At 42.3% G+C, this 16198-nt stretch overlaps 1 long non-coding RNA gene across 4 annotated transcripts in view; it reads right to left on the bottom strand.

Annotated features, from left to right (window-relative positions):
* Positions 1–16198, bottom strand: part of LOC123749628 (uncharacterized) — a 127398-nt gene that overhangs the window by 24720 nt on the left and 86480 nt on the right. For 2 of the 4 annotated variants that reach the window (XR_011226732.1, XR_011226733.1), the window contains exons 2-3: positions 7042–7156; positions 3994–4056 (exon numbers count right to left, since the gene is read on the bottom strand). This is a non-coding gene — a long non-coding RNA (uncharacterized lncRNA). Of the gene's footprint in view, positions 1–3993; positions 4070–4336; positions 4443–7041; positions 7157–16198 lie in introns of all 4 variants that reach the window. The other 2 variants (XR_011226734.1, XR_011226735.1) reach the window with 2 other exon arrangements.

Here is a 16198-nt window from a genome sequence, read left to right on the forward strand (position 1 = left end):
TACGCACAACACTAATTATAACCACAATCCTCATCACTAATATCTGTAAATGAATAATTGACCACAAGTTTATTTTGAAAAGGAACCTAAAAAGTCGTTTGAAGATTCCTAAATGGACGAAAAAATGCTGTGGTGCTGTGGCTAGCACTGTGATCATGAACAGCATTGAATCACTGATAATTGAACATTGTACCCAGTCATTATCATACTCGCTCTTCTATAATACTATCATGGCTGCTAAATAAAACATTATATATATATTTTGACTATTAGGCGATGCTGTGGTCACACGCTGAACAGCAGTGCTGTGCGCTCATGCTGCGAGCGCCAGCCTTGGTTGCTCACTCACTACTGAGGCTCTGACACCCGGCAATGTGGACCATGATTTTTTTTAAAGATGGCGTCTGTTTACTAGAGTCCCTGAGGAAGCTGATGTGAACCCCATGTAGCCGCGGGAGTTTTAAATGGAACGTGAAAAATAAAAACACCCGGAGGCGCGTGTTGCACACCCTAAGCCTGGGCCTGCAGGCGCGTTGCATAGTTAAAGGGTTAATCTCAATTAGTATCAAGTTTTAGTCTTGTTTTTCCTGCCCGAAATGCTTTGCCTAATAATGGCTTTAGGCACTGTATGTACTAGCTCTATCTATAAATCGATCAATTTTTTTGTATCTCAACTTGTATGTATGTACATACATATGTACCTGAATAAATATTTCAATTTGTATAAATCACAATAGCGTGATGCATCAATGAACAAATCCACAAATGCCATGATGAGGATTCAAACTTGCATCCCAGATGCTGCCTTAATCAACTGAGCTACGGCATTATAAGAACTGCAACCAGAAATTCAACTGAATTTACTTGGATCCTGCAGCCTCTCCGAGACACAAACCAGGATTTTACACAATTTCCCCCATGCACACGAGCTATGTCAATAGGCTGTTCTACCTCTTCGCCCTTACTTCATTACACTTCAGTAATTCAGTTGAATTTCTGGTTGCAATTCTTATGTCGTAGCTCAGTCGATTAAGGCAGCGTCTGGGATGCTCTCGGACGCAGGTTCGAATCCTCGTCACGGCCCTTGGGGATTTGTTCACGTCATGCTTGTTTGCTTGTTTTTAGAGTGGGACAGTTCTGCTTAGCAGTTTGGTTTTCGGTAGTAATGTTTCCCAGTTGGGATCTGTTTTTGGGATGCCTACCTTTATGGGTGCCTAATCTGGTAGCTGGCAGACAGTGCTTCCAACCACTTGGAGGTTTCTATAGGCTATTGCTCTGAGGTGGGGGGGGCCAGGTTCTGGCTTTTAGTCCCTGGTATGCTGAACTCCTTAGACTGTCCCGGTTTAATGATTCACATATTAGCCTGATAGCTCCAGGGAGCCTCCGGGGACTTGCCCAGAAAATGGCGTTTTATGACATTCAATGCTGTTTTTTTATTAATATTAATTTATTAACCTAACACTAAAATTTCTGTACATGAGCTTAGCAAGGTAAGTTTTGATAACCAGCAAATGCTTCACTGGTTGATTGCCCTTTGCATTCTAGTAAGCATATGTCTTCAGATGTAATTCAGTAATGAAGTTAAAACTCCCAATACCCTGGATTTCTGTCGAATTTGGCAAAGTTAAGGAGACAAATACTTGATTTTGGCCAGACTACCCAAAGAACTGGATTAATTGGGAGCAGATTGGTGATCTTTTACAGAACGAGTGACACTTATCTTCATCTTGAATTGTTATTTTCTCTGTTTATTGTATACTGCATTACTTCCTCATGTTGAAGTAATGCAGGAGACAATAACAAGAAAGGTTCCACTTTTTTCTGAAAATTGAAACACATTTGGATGAAAACCATAAATGTGTATTTTGTGACAATTTACATCAGGTCTTCTGCACTCTCCTGAGTGCTTTATCTACTAGGTCTGAGTATATAGCAAGATAATTTAATTTAGGGAAATAAATACATACACATACACAATGAGTTACAGAATGCTGGATTTCTATATAAAGCGGGTATATAATGTAATATGTCTAAAGCCACTAGAACGCACAGCGTTTTGGGTGTTGAGCACAAGGACGAGACTTACAACTCTACAACTAATACTGTACTGGTATTATTCATCAATAATTTATCAAGCACCTTAATCCTTCAATTGCCCATCGCATCATATGATGCTTTGACCGACTTGCAGTAAATTGCGCATCGCATCATGTGATGCTTTGGAGTACTACGCAAGATTTAAACGGCCCGCGGATACACGGGGTTCACCACACCATCAGGGCTCTTCTAAACAGACGCCATTTTTTTTTTAAATCGTTGGCCAAACTCCCGGGTGTTAGGGGCCTCAGTATTGAGTGAGCAACCAAGCCTGATGCACGCAGCTTGAACTCGCAGCACTGCTATTCAGCTTGTGACCACAGCATCGCCTAAAAATGCCATATTATTGTTCATGCTATTATGTAGCGATGATATTATTACAGAAGACCCCTGACTGTGATAAAACTGACCAGGGTTCTGATAATAGCAGGATTGTGGTGATATTTAGAGCTGTGCGCCATGGAGGGAGGAGTAATGCTGTGGGAGGGGAGGGTAGTGGCATTATCTTCTGACTGTGTGTGGCCACCTTTTATTGAATGCACTCACCATACCAGCTTAGTGGTATGGTGAGTGCACACAGTCAGCTGGCGGCTTCTTCCCTCACACATTCAAGGTCAGATGCACTAAAATTTCACCCCCAACAATACTGTTTGTGGTGTTAATACCCTATATACAGACATTATATATAAGTATCCACATGTTTTGTTCACCATAACTGTTCAACTAAGCTGATATAATGCCAAAAGAACATAGTGGCCACCCCTACCAACATGACAAATCATGCAGATGTTGCCACACCCATCACCAAAATGTCTTCTTCCCCCACACTCCTTTTGCTGTTATTACACTATATATACACGTTATATATAAGTATCTACATTCGTGTTCACCATAACGAACCACTAAGTTGGTATGCTGAGTGGCAGTGGCAGGCAGTGGCAGCCTGCCACTGGCTGCCACTCCCTCCCTCACCTCACTCTCCACCATTCTCCTCCCACCATACTGTTTTTGCTTTTATATACAGATACTTGTATATAAGTATCTGCATGTTTTGTTTACCATAGTGAACAACTAAGCTGGTATAGCGAGTCCAGACAGTAAAAGGTGGTCACACAGTCAGCAGACAATGCTACCTCCCTCCCCACCAAGATTACTCCTCCCACTACAGCGCTAATTATCACAACAATCCTGCTGTTATCAGAATCCTGGTCATTTTTATCACAGTCAGGGGTCTTCTGTAATAATAATATTGCTAAATAATAGCATGAACATGTATATTATGGCAATTTTAGGTGATGCTGTGGTCACAAGCTGAACAGCAGTGCTGTGAGCTCATGCTGCGTGCGTCAGGCTTGGTGGCTCACTCGATACTGAGGCCCCTCACCCGGGAATTTGGCCCACGATTTTGTTTGAAACAGTGTCTGTTTACAAGAGCCCTGATGAAGGTGTGGTGAACACCGTGTATCTGCGGGTCGTTTTAAATCTTGCATAGTACTCCAATACATCATATGATGGGATGCACAATTTATACCAAGTCACTCAACCCATCATATAATGTGTTTTGCAACTTAAGGGTTAAAGGTTAGTTTATGAAAGTTAGCATAAAAATCATGAATATCTTTAATATCTCATTGAAGAATAGACAGACAAAAATAAAGAGAGAACAGAAGCAGAGATAACAACTAAGGGAGAAACAAAGGCAAAGAACAACACAGTAGACTAAGTAAGACCAGGATCAGTGAAATTGGGGTTACGGGGTATAGGCAAAGCAAGCAAAGACAATGGAGTCAAGGGAGCAGGAGGATGAATCATGTCAGCAATTACTCCAGCTTTAAATAGGGTTGTTTGCAACAATATTCCACTCTAGAGACTACAATATGTTTAATAACTACATACCTCACATTTCCTTAATCTTTCCTGAAAACGACGTATGCGTCTTTGGCTTTCCTCTTCTGTCTCCTGCAAAAGGGTTCTTAACCTTTGATCAGTGAATTGGGGCTATGGGGTATAGGCAAAGCAAGCAAAGACATTGGAGTCAAGGGAGTGGGAGGACGGACCAGGTCGGCAATTACTTCAGCTTTGAAAAGGGTTGCTAATTTGCAACAATATTCAACTCTAGAGACTACAATATGTTTATTAACTACATATCTCATTTTTTAAATTTTTCTTTTAGATCTTCATTTTCCTTCTCTAGTTGTTTATATTTACTTAAGGCTGTGATATCGTCTTTGAGCCACACCTTTTCTTCAATTATTATTGAAGGTGTAATATGATGTGGATGTGGTTGATGTGGAACATGTTCCACATCTGGTTGATGTGGAACATGAACATCATCTTTGGTGGTCCTATGGAGAGAGCAAAAGGCCATTAATGAAACAGATGAATCCGAAATATTTTCTCTTATGCAAAATCTAGATTAAAAAAGTGTTGAATGTAATGAAATGCCAGTTTCTGGATGAGCCCCAGAGGCTCTCTGAAACTATCATACACTGATTAATGCCATATTACTCGGTGCCATTAGTCGCAAAGTTCTATTGGTCTACAGAGGGCTACAAGCCAGAACCAGGTCTCAGAGGCAAAAGGAGTGATGGCCTTTGAACACTTCAATGTAAAGTTATTTATACTTGCCACCAACTGGGGAAGGAACCCAGAAAGAGGCAAACCAAAAGACTGCATTTGTTAAAACTAAAGACCACAGCCACAAGAAGTTGACATAATAGCACTAGAGATCTGCCATGAGAATGATAAACTAACGACCATAAATGCATACAGTCCACCGCCAAGCAGCACATGGTCAAAGGAGGTGCTAGATAATAAACGGGATGGTCTCAGAGATTTTATAGCGAGAGCGGATAACGATAGATCACGACTGTTTATAGTTGGCGATTTCAACTTTAAATCCATAGACTGGGAAGCATATGAAGCTAAAACAGAAGATTTTTGGACCTGTAGATTTGTAGACATCCTGGAAACATTCTTGTATCAACATGTTAAACAAGCTACGAGGATGAGGGAAGGGGACGTTCCCTCCATGCTAGATTTGATATTTACCAGGAAAGAGGAAGAAATATTTGACATTCAGTACCTTCCTCCCTTGGGTAAAAGTGACCATGTCTTTTTGGGAATAAAGTATGCAATGCGTTATAATCTGGAAGAATACAAGTAGGTTGAAGCAGTTGAAAAACCTGACTTCAGGAAAGGACATTATGACGACCTTAGAAAATTTAGGAACTTAAATTATTTACAATAAATTCTGAGTAGTTACTTCACGGAAATATTAATTGTATAATTTCAGAATATTTTCAAGAATTCGGTAATTATTCAATTAAGATTTATATCGGACTCGTATTTAGAGACTAGAAATTCACTTTAATTCTTTTCAATTGCAGTACAGTCAATAGTGTGTGTTAAAGGAATGTAGTAATAATAATTTCATTCTATCAAGTTCATTCTAGTATTTTCGGCCATCTAATAATTAATGTGACCTTTTTATTTGGTTTATAATTGCACATGTATTTTATTTGACATTGTATACAGTACAGTATCTTGTTTCACAGTGATAAATGGTAGTCAAGTCAGGTTGTGTATTCTATCTGTCTGCCTATTACTTTTACGAATGAGAGACGAGGATACAAGACAAAAGAATTTCATTCATTGGTGGAGCGAGATTCTGACGCCGACATCTGTCACCACCTGTCAATAGGCGAAGGATTGATGGTTCTCACTGGTGCTGTGGAACGCGGTTAAGAAAAAGTATGAATGAAGGATAGTTCCGATATAGATGCTCGAGAATTTTAACGTAAAAGGTTCGGGAATACTTTGAGAGGTTATCGAGAGTGGGCTTAATTGTCGAGTTAGGAATGCGTTAAAATTTCAAAGGCGATAGCTTGTGATAGCTCCTTGCATACTACACCCAGTAGGGTCAGTTTGTGTGGAATAGCGAGAAAAGTGCGGGTTGTAGGTACACATTTCTCAGAAGTAAAGGCATGGTAGAAAACAAGACTACCTGGGGGGGGGGGCCGCGACAAACCCCCAACTGTGGGGGCGGTGCAGGCGTTAGCTCTTTAGAAAACCCAAGCGGGCCCCACAGTGGGGCAAGGTGACCCCATCGGGAGCCCAGGGAGTGCCCAGGCGGGAGTAACGGATCCGGGGGCCAAAGGGGCAGCAGCCCTGGACGATAGCAGGATTTCGTTGAGGGCTCTCGGTCCACGGATATCACTATGATTGGGGGAGGCCATAGGGAGTGATGGGGAAGTAGACCCCAACAATGGAACATCTACCCCCGTCCAACAACAGACTCCAGGGGATGATGCAACTGTGGGGCCCCTGGGATTGGTGCAGTCTGGTTCACCGAAAACAGTACTAACTCCATCCTCAATCAGCACAGCAACCACAATCACCAACAACCACCATACTAACCACAACCACCACCAAACTACCAACACCCAGCATATTACCCACACCACCACCACCACCCACAAGCATCACTACCACTACAACCACAACAACCACCACCACCACACTCAACCACACCCAACAACAACCACCACAACAACTGCCACCACACTACCAGCCACAACCACATCACTACATACCACACCAACAACAACCACCATACTATCATCAACACTACCAACCACATGCTCTTCCATATCAGACCTCCACCCAACCCTCAACAAACCCCTCCCCAGTGTACCCCTCTTCCCCGGGCCCGGTATTTGTATGTTAATATTTTGGAGGGTGGGGAACGGATTAATTCAGTTCCCTTTATTTCTTATGGGAAAAATCACTTCGACTTACGATATTTCGAGTTACGATCCGTCTCTCAGAACGGATTAGCATCGTAAGTCTAGGCCCCATTGTACATAATTGCTATAATATACTCTACAAGTGAAATCAGGATCAGCTAGCTAATACGGTACAGTATTTTAGGAAAATACTTACAATTTTTTCTTCTTTTATTTTAAGTAGACCTTCAATTGAAGTCACTTGTTGAAGATGATGATGTTTGTAGTCTATTTTGCTGAAGGTGAAACTTTCATTTGCTGATACTTTTTTCCTGTAATATAATTTAGAAATATATTAGTTAAAAAATCCAGCATTGAATGTAATGAAACACCAATTTCTAGGCGAGCTCCAGTGGTTTGCTGAAGCTACTATTTCTAATGTGTCATACTATTAGGTGTTGTCATTTGCATGGTTCTATTGGCCTATAAGGGACCATAAGCCAGAACCTGGCCTCCTCAAAGAGGCACAGTAAACGTGGCAAATATGCCTTCAAACAAGACCACAGCCTCAAGACCACAGCCTCAAGAACCGAGGGTTTTATTAGCATGTTAAGGGATTTAAACAAGGGAGCCGAGTGTTGTCTGAAAGCAGAGTTTGTTATTATTTTGATAGATTTTTTGCTAGGTGATGGGCTTCAGGTGTTTTGCAGTGGTTGACCCCCCACGCATAGATACCATAAGTAAGATAGGGATAGATTAGTGCATAATAGAGAGGAGAGCAGAGTTAGGAACATAATATCTGATTTTGGAGAGTATACCAACTGTTTTAGAGACTTTCTTAGTTGTGTGTTGAATGTGGGTGCTGAAGTTGAGTCTCTTGTCTAGGAATAGGCCAAGAAACTTTCCATCATTTTTATTACTGATGATGTCTATCTGTAGCTGAATTGCATTCGATGATTTGCTTCCAAGTAAGATGTAGGTTTTTTGTATGTTTAGTGTTAGTTTTTTAGTAGACATCCATAAGTGGACTTTTTTTTAATTCATTATTCAAAACATTATTTAGTTTGTGGGGGTTGGGGTCTGAATAGATGAGGGTAGTATCACCAGCAAACAATATAGGTTTGAGAATATTAGAAACATTAGGCAGATCATAGATATATATAAGAAATAGAAGAGGTTCCAAGATGCTGCCCTGTGGCACTCCAACTGTTATTGGTAGAGTGGAAGAGGTCGTATCATTGATGGCTACACATTGGTGTATGTCACTAAGTTGGGATCGGATATAGTCCAGGGCAAGGCTTTGGATTCCATAATGCTGGAGTTTAAGTAAGAGGTAGTTGTGATTAACAGTATCTTCTGATATCATGGTTGTTGTATTGAGTAATTATCCTGCTGCATTATTCCTTGAAATGATCCTCATTTTGCTTCAGTGAACCAATGTGTAACCCTGGAATGTTGTCCTAATGTACCTAGTAATCCTTTCATTATTGTGCATTCTAATCTGCTTTTGTGTCAAAAGTTCTTGCAATGTTCCTGTAAACATTTTTGACGGTTTGCTGTAATTATTCCACTTAAAATTATCTGTACCTGTATAGTAAGGCTGAAATGTACCTGTAAACATTTGTCAATTTTGCTGTGAATTGTCTAAAATTACCTGTTAGTTTAGGGATTTGCATGAAACTATGCGTGCTAGTGGCTTTACAAGAATGTATGTATGAAAAACTTTAATGCTCTGTACTCTCAAACCCAATGTACCTTCTTGAATATAAATAAATTAAATAAATAAATAAATAACGTTCCGGGTCTTAGAAATTCTTCCCTATCAATTTTATCGATTCCTGTTACTATTTTGTAAGTAGTGATTATATCGCCTTTTTTTCTATCTTCTAGTTTTTGCACATTTAATGCTTCACTTAATGCCGTGGCTCCTACCCGAGCCCTCGCTCAAAGTGTTTACGGATGCCTTGTCCCTTGGCTGGGGCTTTGTGACCAGTGCTCACCAGGCCGGCCAGGAGCAGTGGGCTCAGTCCTTCAGTAGGGCTCACAACACAGTTCGCGCCTGTTTGGCTGTCACTTCAGAGGGTGCGGGTCGCTCGGGTTTCGATCAGGCTCCATTTGGACTGCACTCCGGTGGTTCCTTGCCTGACCCGTGTGGGTTCTCTTCGGTCCTTGGCTCTTTGGGGCTGGTCTCTTAGCGACTTCTGGCTCTTTTAGAGCCGTCCCAGAGAGTAGTAGTCCTGTTGGCCCCTTGGTGGCTTACCCAGCTTTGGTTTCAGGCGCAGCTTGTTCAGTGTTCGAACCCGCGAAGTTTCCTGCAGTTCCACCTCTTTCAGCAGATTGGACCAGTATGGTACGTGGCTGGTTCGGTGGTCTCCTCTGCTCTTTGTGTCTTTCTGACCTGGTTTATCACCACTTGCATGGTCATCAGGTGGCTTCACAGATGGTGTCCCACTTGCGAGTTTCGTCTCGGCGACAGTATGAAGTTTCCTGGTGTTCTTTCTGTCGGGTTCTCTCCCTTCGTAGATTGTCATCTATTTCGGATCTGGTTGTTTTGTCCTCTCTCTCTCTCGACTTTTTCAGAAACCGTCTTTTGATGCTGAATACTGTTGCCTCAAATCGTGTGGTGTTGGCAGAGCCGCTTTTGCTTGCATTCTGAGGGTTGTTATTTCCGCTCCGTTCTGCAAGCATTATGCACTGTGCACCTTCGGCCTGCTCATGCACCCTCCGAGTTGTCCTGGTCTTTGGACTGGGTGCTCTCTTTTCTCCTTGGTTTGTTGTGGCTCCTTCAATTCTGGATTGTTTTTCTCAGGCTCTTTTTCCTGTTGGCATTAGCTTCTGGGGGTCAGGTTGGGAAGCTTCATGCTCTCTACCCGTGCACGGTTTTCTGCTCTTTGTCCTGGTGGTAGGTTTGTTCATTTTCAGCAGTCTCCCTCTTTTCTGGCGAAGAATGGAACGGTGGCTTTCCGTAAGGGCTGTTGGGTTGTTGATGCTTGGTTGGTTTGGCCAGGGGGTGCACCACGTGTGTCCGGTTGCGGCTCTTCACCATTATTCGTGCACCATGGCCTCTGGCCAGGGATGTGCTAAGAGTTCTCTGTTTTCCTCCACTGTTTTGTGGGTTCGGGTCTCCCAGGTCATCCGCAGGGTTATTCATTCCAGCCAGCCTGCGGTCTATCCTCAAATCCATGACGTTCGCTAATTTGCTACTCTAGCTGCTGCTTTTTAGGCGATATGTCTTGAGTTGACATTTGGGCGCGAGGATTTTGGAGGTCGGACAGGGTCCTGGCCGCCCGTTACCTCGTTCATGTTCCTGGTCCTAGTCAGGCGTGTGTCGCTATGGGTCGCAGGTTGCAGCCAGTGGTCTCAACTTCGAGTTGGTGTGAATGGCGGCAGCCTCCCAGGTACGTCTTTTCCTTTTCTGTGGTTAGGTAGCTCCAGGGAGCCAGAGGAGCTATCCACAGGAAACCAGCATTGAATGTAATGAAACTCCATTTTCTGGGCGAATCCTGGAGGTTCTTCGGCAATCTTCCAGTCGGCGATATTCACGTTTTTTATATTCAACCTCTGAACTAGGGTGGCATGACCGACATGGGAGTCTGGGGCTCCCCTTTCCCCCTCTTGGGGAGGGGGGGGGGAGCTGCACAAACAACGACAGTAATGATGTCATGCTTGTTTGCTCATTTTCAGATTGGGGAGTTCCGCTTGATAGTTTGGCTTTCGGTAGCAATTTTTAACCAGGTTTCTTTTGGGACGCCTACCTTTCTGGGTGCCTAACCCGGTCATTGGCACACATGGAATGCCTCTAACCACATGGGGGTTTCTATAGGCCATTGCTCCTCGTGCCTCTCTGAGGGGGCTCGGTTCTTGCTCGTGGTCCCTGGTACACAAGAACTTCAATGAAAATGGTCTAGAAACATATCAGTCCAGTAAGCTACGAGGAGCCTCCGGGACTTGCCCAGAAAATGGCATTTCATTACATTCAACGCTGGTTCATTTTGGCAATTTTCAGGCTGTGGTCTTTAGTTTTAACCATGCAGTCTTTTGGTTTGCCTCTTTCTGGGTTCCTTCCCCAGTTGGTGGCAAGTATAAATAACTTTACATTGAAGTGTTCAAAGGCCATCACTCCTTTTGCCTCCGAGACCTGGTTCTGGCTTGTAGCCCTCTGTAGACCAATAGAACTTTGCGACTAATGGCACCGAGTAATATGGCATTATTCAGTGTATGATAGTTTCAGGGAGCCTCTGGGGCTCATTCAGAAACTGGCATTTCATTACATTCAACACTTTTTTAATCTAGATTTTGCATAAGAAAATATTTCGGATTCATCTCTTTCACTAATGGCCTTTTGCTCTCTCCATAGGACCATCAAGGAAGAGATACACGCCCTCACACCTTCACCTTCAATAACAATTGAAGGGAAGGTGTTGGGGAAAGAAGAGATCTCTATTCTTATTGATATGAATAGAGAATATAAAGCTGAGAATGAAGATCAAGAAAAAATAAAAAAAAATATGAGGTATGTAGTTAATAAACATATTGTAGTCTCTAGAGTGGAATATTGTTGCAAACTAACAGCCCTATTCAAAGCTTGCCGACTTGATCCATTATTTGTTGACCCGATCCATCCTCCTGCTTCCTTGACTCCATTGTCTCTGCATGCTTTGCCTATACCCCATAACCCCAATTCACTGATCAAAGATTAAGAACCCTTTTGCAGGAGACAGAAGAGGAAAACCAGAGGCTTATACATAGTCTAAAGGAAAGACTGAAGAAATGTGAGGTATGTAGTTATTAAACATATTGTAGTCTCTAGAGTGGAATATTGTTGCAAACTAACAACCCTATTTAAAGCTGGAGTAATTGCTGACATGATTCATCCTCCTGCTCCCTTGACTCCATTGTCTTGCTTGCTTTGCCTATACCTCGTAACCCCAATTTCACTGATCCTGGTCTTACTTAGTCTACTGTGTTGTTCTTTGCCTTTGTTTCTCCCTTGTTATCTCTGCTTCTGTTCTCTATTTTTGTCTGTATTCTTCAATGAGATATTCGTGATTTTTATGCTAACTTTCATAAACTAACCTTTAACCCTTAAGTTGCACAACACATCATATGATGGGTTGAGTGATTTGCTATAAATTGTGCATCCCATCATATGATGTATTGGAGTACTATGCAAGATTTAAAACGACCCGCAGATACACGGTGTTCACCACACCATCAGGGCTCTTGTAAACAGACACTGTTTCAAACAAAATCGTGGGCCAAATTCCCGGGTGAGGGGCCTCGGTATCGAGTGAGCCACCAAGCCTGACGCACGCAGCATGAGCTCACAGCACTGCTGTTCAGCTTGTGACCACAGCATCACCTAAAATTGCCATAATGTACATGTTCATGCTATTATTTAGCAATATTATTATTACAGAAGACCCCTGACTGATAAAAATGACCAGGATTCTGATAACAGCAGGATTGTTGTGATAATTAGCGCTGTAGTGGGAGGAGTAATCTTGGTGGGGAGGGAGGTAGCATTGTCTGCTGACTATGTGACCACCTTTTACTGTCTGGACTCCCTATACCAGCTTAGTTGTTCACTATGGTAAACAAAACATGCAGATACTTATATATAACATCTGTATATAAAAGCAAAAACAGTATGGTGGGAGGAGAATGGTGGCGAGTGAGGTGAGGGAGGGAGTGGCAGCCAGTGGCAGGCTGCCACTGCCTGCCACTGCCACTCAGCATACCAACTTAGTGGTTCGTTATGGTGAACACGAATGTAGATACTTATATATAACGTGTATATATAGTGTAATAACAGCAAAAGGAGTGTGGGGGAAGAAGACATTTTGGTGATGGGTGTGGCAACATCTGCATGATTTGTCATGTTGGTAGGGGTGGCCACTATGTTCTTTGGGCATTATATCAGCTTAGTTGAACAGTTATGGTGAACAAAACATGTAGATACTTATATATAATGTCTGTATATAGGGTATTAACACCACAAACAGTATTGTTGGGGGTGAAATTTTAGTGCGTCTGGCCTTGAATGTGTGAGGGAAGAAGCCGCCAGCTGACTGTGTGCACTCACCATACCACTTAGCTGGTATGGTGAGTGCATTCAATAAAAGGTGGCCACACACAGTCAGAAGATAATGCCACTACCCTCCCCTCCCACAGCATTACTCCTCCCTCCATGGCGCACAGCGCTAAATATCGCCACAATCCTGCTATTATCAGAACCCTGGTCAGTTTTATCACAGTCAGGGGTCTTCTGTAATAATATCATCGCTACATAATAGCATGAACAATAATATGGCATTTTTAGGCGATGCTGTGGTCACAAGCTGAATAGCAGTGCTGCGAGTTCAAGCTGCGTGCGTCAGGCTTGGTTGCTCACTCAATACTGAGGCCCCTAACACCCGGGAGTTTGGCCAACGATTTTTAAAAAAATGGCGTCTGTTTAAAAGAGCCCTGATGAAGGTGTGGTGAACCCCGTGTATCTGCGGGCCGTTTAAATCTTGCGTAGTACTCCAAAGCGTCACATGATGCGATGCGCAATTTACTGCAAGTCGGTCAAAGCATCATATGATGCGATGGGCAATTGAAGGATTAAGGTGCTTGATAAATTATTGATGAATAATACCAGTACAGTATTAGTTGTCGAGTTTTAAGTCTCGTCCTTATCCAAAACGCTGGTCCTTGTGCTCAACGCCCAAAACGCTGTGCGTTCTAGTGGCTTTAGACATATTACATTATATACCCGCTTTATATAGAAATCCAGCATTCTGCAACTCATTGTGTATGTATGTATTTTCCCTAAATAAAATTATCTTGTGTTATCTTGCTATATACTCAGACCTAGTAGATAAAGCACTCAGGAGAGTGCAGAAGACCTGATGTAAATTGTCACAAAATACACATTTATGGTTTTCATCCAAATATGTATTTCAATTTTCAGAAAAAAGTGGAACCTTTCCTGTTATTGTCTCCTGCATTACTTCAACATGAGGAAGTAATGCAGTATACAATAAACAAAGAAAATAACAATTCAAGATGAAGATAAGTGTCACTCGTTCTGTAAAAGATCACCAATCTGCTCCCAATTAATCCAGTTCTTTGGGTAGTCTGGCCAAAATCAAGTATTTGTCTCCTTAACTTTGCCAAATTTGACGGAAATCCAGGGTATTGGGAGTTTTAACTTCATTACTGAATTACATCTGAAGACATGTGCTTACTAGAATGCAAAGGGCAATCAACCAGTGAAGCATTTGCTGGTAATCAAAACTTACCTTGCTAAGCTCATGTACAGAAATTTTAGTGTTAGGTTAATAAACTAATATTAATAAAAAAAACAGCATTTAATGTCATGAAACGCCATTTTCTGGGCAAGTCCCCGGAGGCTCCCTGGAGCTATCAGGCTAATATGTGAATCATTAAACCGGGACAGTCTAAGGAGTTCAGCATACCAGGGACTAAAAGCCAGAACCTGGCCCCCCCCCCACCTCAGAGCAATAGCCTATAGAAACCTCCAAGTGGTTGGAAGCACTGTCTGCCAGCTACCAGATTAGGCACCCATAAAGGTAGGCATCCCAAAAACAGATCCCAACTGGGAAACATTACTACCGAAAACCAAACTGCTAAGCAGAACTGTCCCACTCTAAAAACAAGCAAACAAGCATGACGTGAACAAATCCCCAAGGGCCGTGACGAGGATTCGAACCTGCGTCCGAGAGCATCCCAGACGCTGCCTTAATCGACTGAGCTACGACATAAGAATTGCAACCAGAAATTCAACTGAATTACTGAAGTGTAATGAAGTAAGGGCGAAGAGGTAGAACAGCCTATTGACATAGCTCGTGTGCATGGGGGAAATTGTGTAAAATCCTGGTTTGTGTCTCGGAGAGGCTGCAGGATCCAAGTAAATTCAGTTGAATTTCTGGTTGCAATTCTTATAATGTCGTAGCTCAGTCGATTAAGGCAGCATCTGAGATGCTCTCTGATGCAGGTTTGAATCCTCGTTATGGCCCTTGTGGATTTGTTTATTGATGCATCACGCTATTGTGATTTATACAAATACAAATATTTATTCAGGTAAAGTACATACATACAAGGCGAGATACAAAAAAGTTGGATTTATAGATAGAGCTAGTACATACAATGCCTAAAGCCACCATTACGCAGAGCGTTTCGGGCAGGAAAAACTGCTGATGTGGGCTCACTTTGCAGGTTGTTAATTGTAATCCTCATTTCATGTATCTCCCCTTGAATTCCTCAAAAACTTCTCCAAGGTCAGAAGGTGGAGGAGGCCAAAGCCGTCAGTACTGTAACAGTACTGTAACAGTAAAGTACTGTAATTTGCAGGCTCAAACCCCCTTAAAGTCTAGTTCTAGCACCCATTCAGGCCACTATTCTCTCCAGCCGGAGATCAGGATTCTTTGAGTCACTTCTTTCCAGGCTTTGTCAACGAGTTAAAGCACTACAAATGTTAAAATTGAGTTTTCCAGGACCATTGCTCCCTGTGCCTCTCTGAGGGGGGCCAGGTTCTGGCTTGTAGTCACTGGTAGGCTGAACTCCTTAGAATATATTGTCCCAGTCTAATGATTCGCATATTAGACTGGTAACTCAAGGGAGCCTCCTGGACTCGCCCAGAAAATAACATTTCATTACATTTAACACTATTTTTGGATGGGCAGTTTATCATTAACTTTATTTAAATCCAAAGGTAATATTTGAACAAGTGGTGTATGAAAAGTACTTAGCTGTCTATAGATTAATATATGTAAAAAAATATTTTTTAGATAAAGAATTATTGTTAATTTCTTTTCAGGGTTCCAGCACAACGTACAGGAATAGTGCTCTGACACAGTACTTACATGAGGAAATGAAGAGAATGCCACAAATTAAGATGCTCTACTTCATCAAACCCACAAAATCATCTAAACGAATAACTCTAGATATTTTAGAGTTTTCAAAAACACTCCAAAAATAACAAGGTAAGTTAACCCCACCTGCCCCCCCCACCCTCTTCCTGACAACAACTTCCACCACTGACACCTCCTGCTCCCATGAAAATAACTACCACCACCTGTCCCCTGACATTAAACACCAACTACTGACACAACTTCCCCCCCCCCCTCCATACTAATCCTCACCAATGACATCACCTGCCTCCCCTGACACCATTTTATCATCCTTCAACCTCTTCTCTCTGGAAACAATTAGTAAGCAAAATAAAACACTTTCTTATTTAAACAGTGTTTACAACAGTGTAAAACACTGTTCCTTATTCTCATATCACCAGTGACAGCCTACCAGTGACTGAGCCAGGTTCTGGCTCAGTCACTGGTAGGCTGAACTCTTTAGACTATATTGCCCCA

This window comes from Procambarus clarkii, unplaced genomic scaffold (assembly GCF_040958095.1).
Source record: "Procambarus clarkii isolate CNS0578487 unplaced genomic scaffold, FALCON_Pclarkii_2.0 HiC_scaffold_136, whole genome shotgun sequence".
Lineage (NCBI taxonomy): Eukaryota > Metazoa > Arthropoda > Malacostraca > Decapoda > Cambaridae > Procambarus > Procambarus clarkii.